This window comes from Haliotis rufescens, unplaced genomic scaffold (assembly GCF_023055435.1).
Source record: "Haliotis rufescens isolate VD_foot unplaced genomic scaffold, xgHalRufe1.0.p SCAF_3, whole genome shotgun sequence".
Taxonomy (NCBI): Eukaryota; Metazoa; Mollusca; class Gastropoda; order Lepetellida; family Haliotidae; genus Haliotis; species Haliotis rufescens.
The window spans coordinates 39,821,179-39,836,612 of record NW_025964001.1 but is presented as its reverse complement, the minus strand read 5'-3'; positions in this window follow the sequence as shown (position 1 = coordinate 39,836,612).

Below are 15,434 nucleotides of genomic sequence, written 5' to 3'. Positions count from 1 at the left end.
CCTTGTGGTTAATGCACTCGCTCCAGACATCGGGTGTATGGACACCGTGTGAAGCACGTCTTAGTGTCACGTACTTTGATGTGTCTGGGATAAACAAAACAAGTCACAAAAACATTTCCATAACCACAAGAAATATCTGTCAAAAGCAGGGGGCACGGGTGGCCCAGTCGTCTAAGGCGCCGCGATTCGCTGTGCAGAGGTGCGTCCCTTGGGCACGCCAGAAACCTATGATTGTGGGTTCGAATCTCGGTTCGCCCCGATTATGTTTCTAGGTTTGTCAGCACCATACCCGTGCTCGTGGGTTTCAGCGAAGTGGTAAACGTCTGAGACCTGCATCACTTCGGGCTTTCCTCCCACATTAAGCTGACACGCCGTGATATGACTGGAATACTGTTAGAAGCGGCGTTAAACCCAACTCACTCACTCACTCACTCTGTAAAAAACAGTCCATTGTACGTTTCCGACAATATCAGTTACACATGTGTCTGTAGTTCGTTATCAAATAGTGATAACACCAGGTGTTCATATCAAGTCATATTCACTTCTTCATGCATTTTAAAAGCAGAAAGCGGGTATTCTGTTGCAGTGATACTCTATTATTTTCACTAGCTGTTTTATAAATTTAAGTAAACGAGATCTGTTAATTTAACAGTCGCTAACCCCAATACAGGAAAAGAGACCCGTGAAGATCCGGGGTAGAATAGGTCTTCAGCAACCAATTCTTGTCGTTAAAAAGGCGACTATGGGATCTATCTTCATCCCTAATAAAACATCACTACTCTATATAATATCTAGATAGTATCTATATTCACTACTATTTATATTGCCTTCAGGGTTTGTAACTAGCCCAAGGAAACATTTGGTGAGAATATTCAGCAAACGTAAGCTTATCGTAAGAGGCGACTATATATATACCTGTCGTAAGAGACGACCAGCAGGATCCGGTTTTCAGGCTCGTTGACTTGGCTTGATGCTTGTCATCGTATGCGACGTTAAGTTTTCACTCATTCACCCTAATAAAACATAACTACTATTAATAATTCCTATGGGGTCCCTCTTCATCACCAATAAAACATCAGTGCTATTTATGATTCCTATAGGGGTCAGTCAATAAAACATACCTACCACTTATAATGCCTATGTGATCTTTCGTCATTCCAATAAAACATTAGTGGCCCGTAAAGATCCGGGGTAGAATAGGTCTTCAGCAACCCATGGTTGCCGTAAAAGGCGACTATGTTTGTCGTAAAAGGCGACTAACGGGATCGGGTGGTCAGGCTCGCTGACTTGGTTGATGCATATCATCGTATCCAAATTGCGCAGATCGATGCTCATGATGTCAATCACTGGATTGTCTAGTCCAGTCTTGATTTTTTACAGACCGCCGTCATATAGTTGGAATATTGCTGAGTGCAGCGTTAAACAATGAATAAACAAACAAACAGGAAGAGAAGGTTCTTGTAGGTAGCAGAGTTGCCAGATCGCACAGCTAGCGGTACACTTGGTCAGGCAAGTGACTTTGTACGAAATTAGTTCTGTTCACCCAGCAGTACCCGGTAAAATGAGATTGCGAGAACTTTTCGGAGAATGTGAAGACTCCCCAGCATTGCCCAGATTGTCAGAAGGGCTGTATTCATGGCAGCAAACCCGGGCACCGAGAACAATGGGGAGTCGGACAACTTGGTACTTGGGATGCAAGTGTGACATTTCGAAAGCGAAGTCCGCATATTTGCCATGTTTTTCCTGGATCTTGTCAATCACATTAGTGTCAAAAGGGACAGAAAAATCAATGACATAAAATATTTCATTTGATTTATCGAAAAGGATCAGGTTTGTTGGCCTGGATTATTATTATTATTATTAGTAGTAGTAGTAGTAGTAGTAGTAGTAGTAGTAGTAGTAGTAGTAGTAGTAGTAGTAGTAGTAGTATTATTGATGTTACAACTGACCGCAGTATCAACTCCCGTGTCGGAAGCTGTCCTTGTTTTTAACATGATTCCCATGGTCAAGTACTGATTAAAAGTTGCTGAAGCAGTCGGTGGTATGTTTCTCATCTACAAGGAGGCGTGCCGCTCGTCCACGTTTCTGGGCTTCAGAGCGACGTGCCGACTGCCAATATCTTGACGTCAACACTGCTGAATTAAACAGGAAGGGTGGCTGTAAGCGTGTTTAAATTCAGTCAGTGGAACATGTACCATGCGATCACATAGCATGGAGGTTTGATCTGCATAATCGTTATGCACGGTACATAATTACACAGCCCAATTACCACTCACATTATGCCGTGGTCAATCATTTATATATTTATTCATTGTTTCCATGTAGCTAATCGTTGTTCTTTACTTGCTGTGAATTCACATGTGTTAAATCTCTACATCGACGTACAGACGGGGGTACAATCCATTGCGATCAATTCACACACAGTTACGTACCCTTCAACAGAGTATTACCATTAAAACATAGTATGTGCACACCCAGCCGCCAGCAATGCTTCCTCATACAACCTCCTCCACACTCGTATACTGATATAGATACTTTCAACATCAATAATACACACAATCATACAAAGTACACTCAAACTCAATTGTATGAACATTATGACGTCACATTGTACCACTCAGTGAACGTCACACTGACACACGTATTACGTCACACTTTAACAGACTTTACGTCATAATGTCACATGCATTACGTCACATTGACACTTACATGACATCACATTGAAATACACACATATTACGTCACACTTTAACAGACTTTAGTTCATAATGTCACATGCATTACGTCACATTGACACATATATGACATCACATTGAAATACACACATATTACGTCACACTTTAACAGATTTTAGGTCATACTGCCACATGCATTACGTCACATTGACACATACATGACATCACATTGAAATACACACATATTACGTCACACTTTAACAGACGTTAGGTCATAATGTCACATGCATTACGTCACATTGACACATACATGACATCACATTGAAATACACAGATATTACGTAACACTTTAACAGACGTTAGGTCATAATGTCACATGCATTACGTCACATTGACACATACATGACATCACATTGAAATACACAGATATTACGTCACACTGGCACACACGAACTAACATTTAAACACATTACTTCAAACTAACACACATACTGAAACACACACACACACACACACACACACACACACATTGCGTCTCATACACTACGTCACTCAAACACACATTAAGTCACACTTTTACTCTCTGAGCTTTGATCGACTCACACGTGTGTAACTTTTCATTAAAAGCGACAAAACCGTTTTCCATAATCATAAGAAATCTCTGCTAAAAGTTTAATGTTTTATCAAATATTTCTTCGAAAAACTCACCGAAGCCGAAATAGCCTATAATATACTGGTATCACTGTTCTCTACTAAAAGCAGAGTACATTGTACGACTCCGACTATATCTAAAGCATGAATTTTTAATGAAGCCCTATCAAATAGCGATGATACCAAGTGATCGCGAAAAGGTGAGACTATCAGGGGATTTGAAGATATTATCTCGAAACTCCTCACAGCGACAACAGGCATCACACAGACACAAAATGATGTTTTCCCGTCGCAATTCACTTATGTCCAGATTTAGAAACAACTTTTACCAACATTCTATGGCCACAACATACACTGTATTGAACTGTCTGTGACAAATTACTACCATTCTATCAAGTTACATGTGTTTTTTTATAATCCTCCGTGACATCAAGACGGCAACATCTTTAAATTGCAAAGTAAATCTACCACTTTTGTGGCTAGGACCAATAACAGCTGACTTCTCCAAAGGACGACCGCACCTTCGACCACACTCGATTATCAGTTTTCTTCATTGCATTGCCCGGCGCGGGGGATTTCTACAAAACACAGTTACGAAACTTAAAGCAAAGATAGTTTTGAAAGTAAAATGTACTTTTGGAACATTCTTTGTATGGGTGATCCCACGCTGGTATTGACGGCCATAATAAATTGATGACAAACCCGTAATCTAAAAAAGAAATCTACATTTGGAGGCTTTTAAAAAGGGCTATTGGTCTTTCAGGTCACATTTGAGGCCATTGGTGAGTTGTAGTCGGATTAGGGAAAGAAATCCCCTGTCTTAGCTCTCCCACCGGAAACCTGATTTCACAGCACTGCATTGTGGGCCGGGGGGATTGTCCTTTAAGAAACCTCGAAACCGGGGTCTCACGAAACAAATACCTAGGGATTGCCTTGGTCTGCAAATAAGTAATTAACTTTGCTACCAGACCAACTTCAATTTCTTTTCTCTAGCAGTTTGTTAATAAAAAAAAGAACACGGCGAAAGGAGCCCTTGCAAACGTGGCCTCGTGGTTTCATTCAGGTTACCAAGTAAGACGGTTGATTAAGACACTTTTCACTTCCATGCCGCTTCCTTGACCAGGCCGGGAGTCGGCCCCGCCGTGATTCGTCAGCCAAATCTCTCGGCTAATCAACTCGGTGCGGAATTTCTATTTCCCATCCGTGTCCAAGTGTAATCAACACTAACTAGTTTTTTGCGGTCAACCGGGATTCAAGACTTGTCCTTCATTATTTTTTCGTGGCAAGTAGACACAGCGTGTTCAGTATCCAGTAGCCGATATTGGCCACAAGGGGGCGCTGACGAACTTGGAAGCGCAGGAAGGTTAGACTTGAGGCAAACTGAAAACTTGGAGTTAAAGTTGCTACCTACGCAGTGTAACCCCAGTTTAACCCCTATTTAACCCCATTGTTGTATTTGTCCCGTTGTTGTTTTTACAGTTATATATAATTGAAGGGCTAGGCTATTTTACTGGACACGTGTGTGTGTGTTGTGTGTTATTGTGTTAGTGTTGGTGTTAGTGTTAGTATGTGTTAGTGTGTGTGTTAGTGTGTGTGTTTGTGTGTGTGTTTGTGTGTGTGTGTGTGTTAGTGTGTGTGTGTGTGTGTGGAGGGGGGTGATGGGGGGGGGGGGGGGGGTAGAAGTGTGGTGAATGTGATGGGGTGGGGGAGAGGGGTTGGTGTACGAGCGTGTGGGGGTGGCGGTGGCGGTACATGTGGTATGGCAAGCAGTATTATTACAAGGAGCTTCCGTTTGAAATCTTTTCTTCCTTAAGAATTATAGATTATATTTTCTGGCGGTACTGTTCCTTCCTTTCTTCAATATAGAAATATAGTGAGTGAATACATGTTTATGCCGCATTTAGCATTATCATGGCGCGCCTCCGTGTGTGTGTGTATGTGTATAACGGGAGCCAAGTGGAGTAGGGCACCAGGATCCGGTGTTCATGGGTTCGAATCCAAAATCGCCTTGATTGTGATTTTTGTTAGTCAGCTCTATGACCCTGCTCTGGATCACTTTTACTCCCTGAAAAGCTGACACGCCGTGAAAAAAAGTAAAATACTGTTCATAGTGGCGTTAAAGCCCAACTCACTCGCTCAGGAGGGAGGGAGGGAGGGAATATATGTTTTATTATAGCAGCTGACATGTCCACCATAACAAAACTTCATGGCAACCTCTGTATCGACTACAACTAAAACCACCCGTGAAGATCCGGGTTGGCATTGGTCTTCGAGATTCGGGTGGTCAGGCTCGGTGACGCGATTGATGAATGTCAGCGTATGCCAATTACATAGATCGATGCTCATGATATCAATCACTTGATTGTCTAATTACAGACCACCGTCATATAGGTGGATATTGTTGAGTGCGGCGTAAAACAAAAAAAACAAAACAAACAAACCTATTCGGTCCCAGATTCCAAATGGTTAACAGATAATTATGTAATACGCTTGTCTACGTGCATTGTCACGTTCCTCACAGCAAAACAGACGTCATGTGTTTTAGCTTTGTATTTTTATCCATAAATTGTTGGGTTTTTTTTTACAAATTTAACTAAGCATAGACGTTTATTCATCCGGTTCCCTTTATGCCTCTTTCTATGTTAACCCCCATCTATTTTATATGCAACTCCCTCCCTTGGGTGAAGTCAAGTTAACGACGTCTGTCTGCGGATTGCTGCCTCCACCCACGTCCCACCCAGTGATGCTTCTGTCCCTGGAGATCCCCCCCCCCCCCCACGCCCCCCCCCCCCCCCCCCCCCCCCCCCCCCAAACTGTTTCCAACCTCCAGGCGCCGAATAGCGTGTGTGTAGCGTGTGCATAACGCATTTGCGGACAACAGGAAATGCGCTGTGATGATGACGACAGAGAAATTCCACATTCTTTTCGATATTTCTTGGGTTTTTTATACTTTACTAGTCAATATTATTCCTTCAAGTCAATATTTTACTAGTCAATATTATTCCTTCAAGTCAATATATTTTTTACGATGTTCTTCGCGTCTGGACTTTATTACCCAACAAGGGACTCCGGGACCGAGGCGGGTATTGGAGGCTATTTTCTCACCGAAGATATCTGATTGCACATACTACCGAGGGCTAACGCTGTCGGGCACTGCCTGACACTGCCGACCTTTTGTAGCCTTCCTCTACTGGACACTGCCTGACACTGGCGACCTTTTGTAGCCTTCCTATACTGGACACTTCCTGACACTGGCGACCTTTTGTAGCCTTCCTATACTGGACACTTCCTGACACTGGCGACCTTTTGTAGCCTTCCTATACTGGACACTGCCTGACACTGGCGACCTTTTGTAGCCTTCCTATACTGGACACTGCATGACACTGGCGACCTTTTGTAGCCTTCCTATACTGGACACTGCCTGACACTGGCGACCTTTTGTAGCCTTCCTATACTGGACACTGCATGACACTGGCGACCTTTTGTAGCCTTCCTATACTGGACACTTCCTGACACTGGCGACCTTTTGTAGCCTTCCTATACTGGACACTGCATGACACTGGCGACCTTTTGTAGCCTTCCTATACTGGACACTGCCTGACACTGGCGACCTTTTGTAGCCTTCCTCTACTGGACACTTCCTGACACTGCCGACCTACATTAACCTTCCCATACTGGACACTGCCTGACACTGGCGACCTTTTGTAGCCTTCCTATACTGGACACTGCATGACACTGGCGACCTTTTATAGCCTTCCTATACTGGACACTTCCTGACACTGGCGACCTTTTGTAGCCTTCCTATACTGGACACTTCCTGACACTGGCGACCTTTTGTAGCCTTCCTATACTGGACACTGCCTGACACTGGCGACCTTTTGTAGCCTTCCTATACTGGACACTTCCTGACACTGGCGACCTTTTGTAGCCTTCCTATACTGGACACTGCCTGACACTGGCGACCTTCTGTAGCCTTTCTATACTGGACACTGCCTGACACTGGCGACCTTTTGTAACCTTCCTCTACTGGACACTGCCTGACACTGCCGACCTACATTAACCTTCCCATACTGGACACTGCCTGACACTGGCGACCTTTTGTAGCCTTCCTATACTGGACACTGCATGACACTGGCGACCTACATTAACCTTCCCATACTGGACACTGCATGACACTGGCGACCTACACAATCCCTCTACTGGACACTGCTTGACACTGGCGACCTTCTGCAACCTTCCTATACTGGACACTGCCTGACACTGGCGACCTTCTGCAACCTTCCTATACTGGACATTGCTTGACACTGGCGACCTACACAAGCCCTCTACTGGACACTGCTTGACACTGGCGACCTTCTGCAACCTTCCTATACTGGACATTGCTTGACACTGGCGACCTACACAAGCCTTCTACTGGACACTGCGTGACATCGGCGACCTTCTGCAACCTTCCTATACTGGACACTGCATGACACTGCCGACCTACATTAACCTTCCCATACTGGACACTGCATGACACTTGCGACCTACACAATCCCTCTACTGGACACTGCGTGACACTGGCGACCTTCTGCAACCTTCCTATACTGGACATTGCTTGACACTGGCGACCTACACAAGCCTTCTACTGGACACTGCGTGACATCGGCGACCTTCTGCAACCTTCCTATACTGGACACTGCCTGACACTGGCGACCTACACAAGCCCTCTACTGGACACTGCCTGACACTGGCGACCTACACAAGCCCTCTACTGGACACTGCGTGACACTGGCGATCTACACAAGCCCTCTACTGGACACTGCGTGACACTGGCGACCTACACAAGCCCTCTACTAGACACTGCGTGACACTGGCGACCTACACAAGCCCTCTACTGGACACTGCGTGACACTGGCGACCTACACAAGCCCTCTACTAGACACTGCGTGACACTGGCGACCTACACAAGCCCTCTACTGGACACTGCGTGACATTGGCGACCTACACAAGCCCTCTACTAGACACTGCGTGACACTGGCGACCTACACAAGCCCTCTACTGGACACTGCGTGACACTGGCGACCTACACAAGCCCTCTACTAGACACTGCCTGACACTGGCGACCTACACAAGCCCTCTACTGGACACTGCGTGACATTGGCGACCTACACAAGCCCTCTACTAGACACTGCGTGACACTGGCGACCTACACAAGCCCTCTACTGGACACTGCGTGACACTGGCGACCTACACAAGCCCTCTACTGGACACTGCGTGACACTGGCGACCTACACAAGCCCTCTACTGGACACTGCGTGACATTGGCGACCTACACAAGCCCTCTACTAGACACTGCCTGACACTGGCGACCTACACAAGCCCTCTACTAGACACTGCGTGACACTGGCGACCTACACAAGCCCTCTACTGGACACTGCGTGACACTGGCGACCTACACAAGCCCTCTACTGGACACTGCGTGACATTGGCGACCTACACAAGCCCTCTACTGGACACTGCCTGACACTGGCGACCTACACAAGCCCTCTACTAGACACTGCGTGACACTGGCGACCTACACAAGCCCTCTACTGGACACTGCCTGACACTGGCGACCTACACAAGCCCTCTACTGGACACTGCGTGACATTGGCGACCTACACAAGCCCTCTACTAGACACTGCGTGACACTGGCGACCTACACAAGCCCTCTACTGGACACTGCCTGACACTGGCGACCTACACAAGCCCTCTACTAGACACTGCGTGACACTGGCGACCTACACAAGCCCTCTACTGGACACTGCGTGACACTGGCGACCTACACAAGCCCTCTACTAGACACTGCCTGACATTGGCGACCTACACAAGCCCTCTACTGGACACCGCGTGACACTGGCGACCTACACAAGCCCTATACTGGACACTGCCTGACACTGGCGACCTACACAAGCCCTCTACTGGACACTGCGTGACATTGGCGACCTACACAAGCCCTATACTGGACACTGCCTGACACTGGCGACCTACACAAGCCCTCTACTGGACACTGCCTGACATTGGCGACCTACACAAGCCCTCTATTGGACACTGCCTGCTACTGGCGACCTACACAAGCCTTCTACTGGGGACTGCCTCATTGTGCCACCACCAGTAACTCGTTGTTGATATTTTGCATGACAATAGCTACCTATATGATGTTTCAACCGAGTTGCAATACCCGAGCAACGTAACACAGGTGAATAATGAATAGAACGACCTGATTTGTCTGTGTCCTGGGCCTCGATTCATCAGGAGACGCCTGCATCTGAAGACATGGGACTTTGGTTTACTATTATACCATTATTGTTCACGAGCCCGGGAGTTATTGGAATATTAAGACCAGCCCTCAAGTGAAAACTAAAAGCACGATACTGGGTACTTTGCAAACGCAACGCTTACTTCTGTGATTGATAATTTACAGATAGTGTTAGGACTGTAATAACTACCACTGGCTCTCATGAAAGCAATGACTCTCCTCTTGACGTTGAGTAGGTCCCATCAAGGTATGCACAATGCTCAGCTTCAACATATTCAGTGTCTGAACACTGGACACAGCGGGCCTTGTATCCCATACTTGTCGGTAGAAGCACCCTAATTTGGTAGTTCATAGATGCTGATGCTGACACTGGCGTTACTGCTGCTGCTGCTGCTGCTGCTGCTGCTGATGCTGACACTGGCGTTACTGCTGCTGCTGAATATGATCATTTTACTACTTGCTGCTGCATGATGATGATGATGATGATAATGATCAATTTACCACTGGCTTGTCTTCTTCCAGTCCACATCAAGCTTTGCAGGACGCCATGATCTAAAATAATAATAATATTTTTCGTCCCAGATTCGCTTCTATTGTTACCCTTGGTTATTCAGCACCAAAATCCAGCTTGTTGCTTTTACCAAAGCGGTAAACGTCTCCGACCCGCGTCCCTTTGGGCTTCCCTCCCAACTTCAGCTGATATTTCATAATATAATCATAATATTGTTCAAACTCAACCCACTCACTCACTCATAATATTGTTCTTGTGTATGCATTTGTGAATCAGTAACATGCTACTGCAGACTATAACGGCGTTTCACCTTGGTCTCCATGCATCTAGAATAAACAGGTTCCTCCCTCGCGCATCAAAACAATGCAAGGACACATGAACGAAGCTGTTGGCGGTCACTGAGGCAAAATAAAGGTTTCATGCGCTGTTTTGCTGGACGTAAGTACTTCTGGCGGCCTCCTTCAACAGCTTAGCCATTTCTTGTGAACTTGAATAACTCACTTAACACCGACCCTCTCTCGCCACGTGCCGGCCAGCAGACGATATTGTGTTTTGGCGGTAACTGGCAAGTCGTTGGGGGCAAACATCTTGAGGGCGGTGCAGACGGGCGGACGGACGATGTCCGCGCGGGCCCTAGCGACATAAACACATACAATTTCCTCCTTCACTTGATTCTAGTGCAATTTGAACCCCCTGACACCGTCAGTCCTTCGCCATTGCGTATAATTTCCGCCATCTTGAAAATGTACACCTCTATTACATATTTAGGCCAATGGCTTAGAGCGCTGATTGTTGTAGTGTGATCTAATCAACAATATGGCGTGTGGGGGTAGTTGTGTGGTTACAACACACAGTCGTTGTTTCCTTGTTTGAATTAGCCCTCGTCTGAAATAATCGGCTTCGGGATGATGGCGTCTGGCGATATCATCTATTTTAAATAGGTTATGAGATCAAACGTTATGCATTTCGTTCTAAATCTACCAATGGGGTGCCAGTAAAGATAGCATTTTGCTTATATCACATACACCAGATGCCTGTCTATTACGTATTGTTCTATATACACTCTGCCCCATGTTTCAATTCCATTGGTTTTACAATAAACACATCCGAAATCAAGTCCAGTTAGTATTCATCCTAATATCCCATTCAAATGCCAGTCCGGTAAGTATTTTACTTAATATCCCACCCCAATGCCAGTCCGGTAAGTATTTTACTTAATATCCCACCCAAATGCCAGTCCGGTAAGTATTTTACTTAATATCCCACCCCAATGCCAGTCCGGTAAGCATTTTACTTAATATCCCACCCAAATGCCAGTCCGGTAAGTATTTTACTTAATATCCCACCTAAATGCCAGTCAACTGGTGCTGTTTTATATACCTTATCCCCAATTCCCGTCCTGTAAATATTGTTCTATTGCAATCCAGTTAGTATTGTTTTCAGCGTCCATCACCTCTAGTGACAGCCCATTCAGTGCCCTTCTCCTTCTCCATCCCCACCCCGAGAATAACGCCATTCAGTCATACATGTACAGTGAAGGCGCTCCAAGGGACTGTTACGTCCGGCAACCTATGACATTTTCCTGCTAATTGGCAGAATCTCACATCTTCCCCACGCAATCTCCACTCTTCAACGACACCGGCTTATAATAATTGCGAGGACATGGAATTGACAATGTGGGATGACTTTCTTTATTAATTCCATATCAAGCATATTTAAATTACTGCTTGTGTTGGTAATTTCACTGCGTCCTGGCCTGAAGAACCTGCGGCCCAAGCAGCATGGAATCTCTGTGATTCCTCAATTCCGTCCCCCGGCTCTGAAAGTAATAGCTCAAAACCTCGTACCGCCTCGCCGCCATCAAAACATAGAAGAAGCTTTTTGTCCGTTTGCTTTTTGTTGGAACTTTTGACTTACGGCACGAAAGGAGAAAACAGCTTAATGAGGACTGCGAACAAAGATAACGGTCACTTTGAAAGGCAGCGTCCAGTTTTTTATGTTGTTATTTGGTCATTACCTGGATCATTTGAGAAGGCCAGAAGAAAGGCTTCATCTTCTAGCCCAGGGATGCTAGTTGGAGGTCAATAAATAGTCAACAGAGATGAAAGCTTTGTCTTATTACGATTTGTTTCTGATTAGCGACAGCAAATAATCTTGACCCGAAGTTTGTTGATAATTTCACACTTCAAACAGTGTAAAGGTACGTGGTCTCACAGGTAACCGTGGTAGGTCAGACATTATTAGAGAACAACGGAAGTTATTTGTGTCGTGTGGGGCACACAGATGGCGAAGTGGCCTATGGCGTAATTTGTTTTGTCCCTTAGGTTTGCCAGGATGCTATGATAGTGGGTTCGAATCTCACATTCTCCCCATTTTGTATGACCCTTGGCTTTTCAGCACCATACCCGTGCCCGAGGGTTTTATCGCACTGGTACAAATCTAAACTCCGCATTACGCATTACTTTGAGCTTTGCTCCCGCATCAATTTGAAACACTGTGAAATAACTTGTTCAAAGAGGCGTGACACCTCACTCACTCACTCACTCACTCACTCACTCCGAACCGGTTTGTTGTAACCTATGCTTTGGCCATGTGCGATTTTAGTTAGCCGAATGTTATTACACGCAATAAGGTGAATGAGTGAGTGTTGTTTTACGCCGTATTTAGTGATAGTCGAGCTATATAACGGAGTCAATACAATGCATTTACACAATGCAACTACACGATTTTATGTTATTCCGCTCTTGCGACAAGTCTGACTATCTATTCTGCCCGATTCCCCGCGTATTCATTTTCGTTAGCCTTACCGTTTTAACCTAAATATATCGTTTAAGACAATTCTACAATAAGGTCTCAGAATGGTTTTGATATCGGCATGTGGCTAGAGAATCACATCCGCGTGTTTTGTTGGGGGGGGGGGGGGGGGGGGGGGTGTAAATTAAATATATTAACATGAGTCGATAACAGTTTAACCATTTTTTAATTTTATCGACGAGTTTTGATATCAAATAACACAGGGTGCTAGTCTAAGTATCATTCAATATTATTCTTCCGACTTAGCGTTTGTAGTGTACAAAATACAGTTAACTAGCTTCAGTTGCAGATAGATTAGTCATGTCATTTAAAAGTTACGACATGGTAATCGATGACGTCACAATAGTCAGCAAAGAATTTTGCTGCAATTCACTCAAGCGATATCTCCCGTGGAAGCCAGTATGGCATGAAAACTTGATATATTTTCGCTAGCCCCGGAACCTAATTGATTGATTTATTGAACATTCAAGCATGTGTTCTGAACCGAGTAATGTTTAAAGGGGCACTGTGTTCCACGTTTAGGGCCTGTATTTTGCATCAGTAGTTAATACTACTTCAGAACCTGAGACAGTGTCTCAATGGGTGAGTATGGTTTTATGCCGCTTTTAGCATTATTACAGTAATATCGCGGCGTCACACATTGTACCCATGTTGGGTCCGAACCCGGCATTCGACGTGACGAGCGAACGCTTTAACCACTAGGCTACACTACAGCCCCCTTGTTTCTATAATGAAGGTAATCATCAACTTTTAAATTGATATACATCCTAAGATTTGAACTAGAAAGTCTATTGGAGGGACTAGAACCAAATGTGCTTGGACTGCCAATAAGTCCGACTCGTTCCCCCTTTCCACAAAGATTCCAGACTCGACAAAACTTGTAACGAATTCAAATTAATTCATTAATTTAAGTAGTCGATATGTCAGTCCAGTTAGACAATTTCCGAAGTAACGGTAAGTTCTCTAACTTTAGTGCATGGCGCGCAATTTGTTAATGGAATGTCCAAACATTAATTGTATATTGTACTCTCGTATGTGTACACTCCCCGTCATCACAACACATATTGACCACATGTGACCTCGTACGTTCTTACTGTAACGCAGTATTCAAGGCCAGATAATTGAAAATAGACCTGCCTTCTGCACTGTTCTACAATCTCACATCTCATCTAATGCAACTCGGCGGAATTTGAAGGTTTTCAACAGATAACTGCCTTTACACTAATGGCGATATGGGGAAGAAATCTGCCCTAAGCTCGTCGTTTTGACCGGCGTTAAGTCCACGAAACAGTCTCCGCGAGATATTGGTCCGAATCTATCGAGGGTGTGAGTGCGGAGAAAATGTTGCGTAATGTTTTTGTCAATCAGTAATCCTGAAGGAAAGCTATTCTAGTCGATCACAAATCTTCCTTCTAGAGAAGTAAATTAATTCTGAAATTATGCAAAGATGGACATCTCGAGTACTGACCCCGAGGGAGACGAGTGTCTTAGTTCCGGAAGTGCGCGTGCGGTAGACCGACGTGGCTAGTTGTGCTGATGTAATTCAAATCAGGCTCTGCAAGGCCGAAAGCACTGGACAGGGTGACAATCAATCGATAAGTTTTTTAGTCCAAGACTTGGTTTTGTGAGGGTGCCAACAGGCTATACTGGTCGATAAAGTTGGCCAGAAGAGGATCTGCCCATGCTGGGTTAGTTGGTGATTCAATATAGATGAACGTCAATATGAGACGTAATGCCCCTTATCACTTTCACTGAATGCAATTTCAGCATATAATCTGCTATCGCTTCTCGCCGTATGCCTCATCTCGTGAAGAAATCTGATAGATGCGATTTTCAGACAAATGTTTCTGTGACCTCTATGCAAGCCGGAATATGACCTTTAGAATAACGCATAGCTCAGTGTCAATCATTTACAAAGGTCCCCTGATGCGACGCTCCCGGCGACAGAATAGTATCACTATGTTGACAAATCTCTCTGATGTTGTTGACTGTTTAATCAAATCTATCAAGAATGAATATTTTTATCAAATAACAGTTGTTAAAAGGTATTTTTATCCACAGCAAATTAGTGGATCACTACGGCTTAAGGTAGTAATACCTGTTTACACACAACGTACACTAACACCGACTAACCCAGACTAGCATTATCCCTCCGACTAGTCCCAACTTCCATTGTCACACCGACTAGCCTCATATCTCACAAACCACGCCTACCATCATCTATATCCCACATACCCCGCCCACCACCATCTGTATCTCACATACCCCGCCTACCACCATCTATATCTCACATACTCCGCCCACCACCATCTGTATCTCACATACCCCGCCCACCACCATCTATATCTCACATACCCCGCCCACCACCATCTATATCTCACATACCCCGCCCACCACCATCTGTATCTCACATACCCCACCAACCACCATCTGTATCTCACATACCCCACCCACCACCATCTGTATCTCACATACCCCGCCTACTACCATCTATATCTCACAT